This window comes from Poecilia formosa, unplaced genomic scaffold (assembly GCF_000485575.1).
Source record: "Poecilia formosa unplaced genomic scaffold, Poecilia_formosa-5.1.2 Scaffold210, whole genome shotgun sequence".
In the NCBI taxonomy this organism is placed as follows: Eukaryota; Metazoa; Chordata; class Actinopteri; order Cyprinodontiformes; family Poeciliidae; genus Poecilia; species Poecilia formosa.
Genome location: NW_006800149.1, coordinates 1,088,075 through 1,091,465, shown reverse-complemented (window position 1 = coordinate 1,091,465; position 3,391 = coordinate 1,088,075).

Genomic DNA, 3,391 nt, shown 5'->3' with positions numbered 1-3,391 from the left:
ATTAACACCATGGATCTAGTGAGTGGCCATTATTGCATTGTTTTCTGAACATTTTAAGTCTAAATACGTCTAACTCTCCACTTTTTCTAGATCGCTACATTGTAATATTCAATTTAGCTTGTAATAACATCCACATCCACAATTATCAGCTTCATCATCAGTTTATTATCTAAGTCGGTCCTTAAAATAAAAACATATAGATGCCGCTGCCAACACAATGTTACAGCTGCGCCTTTGTGCTCCTTTAACCTTGAGGTCTGCAGGCGCCCAGCTGTGATAATCTCCCTTCATTACTGTTACAGGACACACACACAAACACACGCCTACGCACACACACTCCTTTGAGACAAGCATCAAGAAAAAGCCCCTAGTTTAAACAGCACACTGTTAAAACACAAATAACACCAGCACACATGTACACAGGTAATAGGTGGAACATTTAAGATTTTTTTTCTTTCTCACGATTGACTTGAATCAGCATTAGTCTCATCAGATAGCTAAGGAGACACGTGTGTGTGTGTGTGTGTGTGTGTGTGTGTGTGTGTGTGTGTGTGTGTGTGTGCGTGCGCGTGTGCGTGTGTGTGTGTTATTGGCTGTCCTCTGCCTAACTGGCTAGACGGACACAGCCTCCAGGAATGTCAAACCTCCAACCTGCATTTTGATGTGGGCACCCGCAGTCAGTTGAACAACGTTGCCCACCATGGGTAACCCACTTTGAGCGCTTCAGTCTGAGTGGCAGGACATGGACTTCATGGAAACCAGAAAGAATAGAATAGGCCCATTTCAAACATTTTTCTCATGAGACATTTTGATTGTTTTGTGCTAATTTTCCAAACGGTCTTAGATTTTATCACACTGCAGTGTGTGCGTGCGTGTGTTTGTGTGTCAGTGCTCTTAAGTGCCAGTGACAGTGGCTTGGCAAGTGATCTGCACTGCCACTCAGTCACCCTGCTGCTCTACCTTTCTCTTTCATTTGTGCTTTTTCTTTCCTTTCATCCCTTCACTCCCTCTGTGACACAACCCGTGGTTTTTGAGAAAGTTTTCAATGATTCGTTCTTTCATCTTTTTACGTGTGTGTGCCTGCGTATGTGTGTGTTTGCTTGTATCACTTGCTCTGTCTCTGGATCAGTCTGTAGAAATCGTTTTTAAAAACTGTCAGAACCAAAGTCAAATGAATGCTGGAAGTCATGAATAAAAATCATGAATTAAAGACACAATGGAGTGGTAACTAATGAGTTTAAAATCAGAAACACCAAACCCTTTAAACACAAATACACAAGCTGAAAGTTCCAAAAAGTTGATGAAATACTAGTACTTAAATTTTTATTTCATCTAATTCTTCAGGCAAATTGAGACATTTTATGTTGAGCGAGCTCTGGACTGCTTTCATCAAAACAGTAAGAGTTCACACTTTTGGGATTTATTCAGACTTATGTCAAGCAATGAGAGCAAAAAGGCTGTGCGTCTATTTTACAAACATCTGGGCTCCACCGAAGCAATCTAACTAGATTGCTTCGGTGGAGCCCAGATGTAGTAACTACTAGCTAGCAAGGAAAAGTAACTAGCTAGCTGGTTAGTTTTGTCCAAGATTGTTTCATTAATTTGTTTCAATAAATTATTCTGGTTAATCAATGTCTGATTTTCATTGGTTAATTTCCAGAAAAATTGGAACAATACTTGAAATGGCAACAGTTTAAATGATGTTGGTTACATAAGGAATACCTTATGTATGGCAAATTGTCATGGTTAGCTATTTCTTTTTTTAACCAAAATCTGACTACTTTTCTTTTATTAAAATAGTGGCAGTTTATTTTATTGTGATTTATTCATATTTGACAGCAAGAACAGAAATGCTATGCTTTTCTTTTTAAAGTCTATATATAAAAGCTGGCTAGCTACTTTATATTAATTTTATGAAGGGAATGAAGGGAAGGTATCGAGCTAGCTCGTTGTTTTTGCTGAGACCTGTTTCATTATTTTATTTTATTTTATTTTTTTTTAACTGTTTCAATAACTTCAATATACACACTTTAGTTAGATACAGAGATGTGTTAACAGGAACCATAGTGCAGAGTTTTAGCTGTACTGGTTTAGTAGCAAGTCTGATCTTACAAAAGATTGTCCAAAACAAAATACGAGTCAGTTTGTTTCTCAAGAAGACCACAGACGATAAAAAACCTTAAACAAAAATTAAACTGTTTAAATCAGTTTAAATGAAAAACAAACATATGTAAATAGCTACGCAATTAAAAAATAATTTTAAATATTTTACAATCTGCCATGTGAGGTAGTCTATCAAGAGACATTTCACGTTATGTGGTCTCTTTTCCACAGAAATCTGACTACTTGTCTTTCACCAAGTATATTTAACCATCTGGGTTTTCAGTACATTTTTATTTACTTCTTCTGTCAGTGACCACTGTGTGGAGTTTTCAGTCATTACCAGAAGGGTACCAACATTTCCATCCATATTAGTTGTTAACTTAGTCTACAAAAATGTATCACATAGAAACAGACACGCAAAATGATTACAGAAGGAATTCAACCATCAACCACCTGCTGTAAATCTGCTATGTTAGCTGTGCTTCCCTACATGTGACGAGGTTCTTGACGGGATGTTGTCTTTTTGATAGGTCCTCATTTCTGATTAAACTCTCAGCATCTCAAAACATTTGATTTGAAAGCAGAAGACAATTTCATAAGAGGATATGAACGTTTATATCGAGTCAATCCTTGTTCCAGACTAAATTCAAAAACAACATATTTTGATTATTATTTTTCTTAATCCACTTGACCCAAACCTTGGATTGTTTTTTGTATGAGCAAGAAATAATTAAATATGTTATTACAATTAGCTTTTTGTAATGAAGTACCTAGTGATAAAACGACTTCAATCAGAGGTTGCCCTTTGAATGACATATTATTTCTTTAAGACAGCTTTTTTTGTTGTTGTGTTTCCTGAATTATAGGCCTCCTTTTCATGCAAAAGTGCCGAGGTACAAGGACTTGAAATGTGGTCAATGTCAGAAAGAACCCCCTGAAAGCCCAATTTTTTTTTTCCCACAAAACTGCTTTAAAATAAAATAAAATAAAATAAAATAAAATAACATGGCTCCTTGGAAGCAAAATAAAAATAGATAAGGGTCTTTTGAATTGTCTGTGCGACACAAATTAACTAATTGAAAGTTGGTTTGAAGCAGTCTTACATCTCCTGTACAGACTCTTGTCATTTAGAAAGAAAAATGAGCCTGCTCACAATTCATGGCTGGATAAAAAGAGCTCACATATTGAAAAAAATAATTTCAGAAAAGCATAAAAGACAAGGTAATGACCTAGACGGTGACAATTAGAAAAATCACGTGGGGGGAAAGCAAGCAGAAAGAATTGTGAG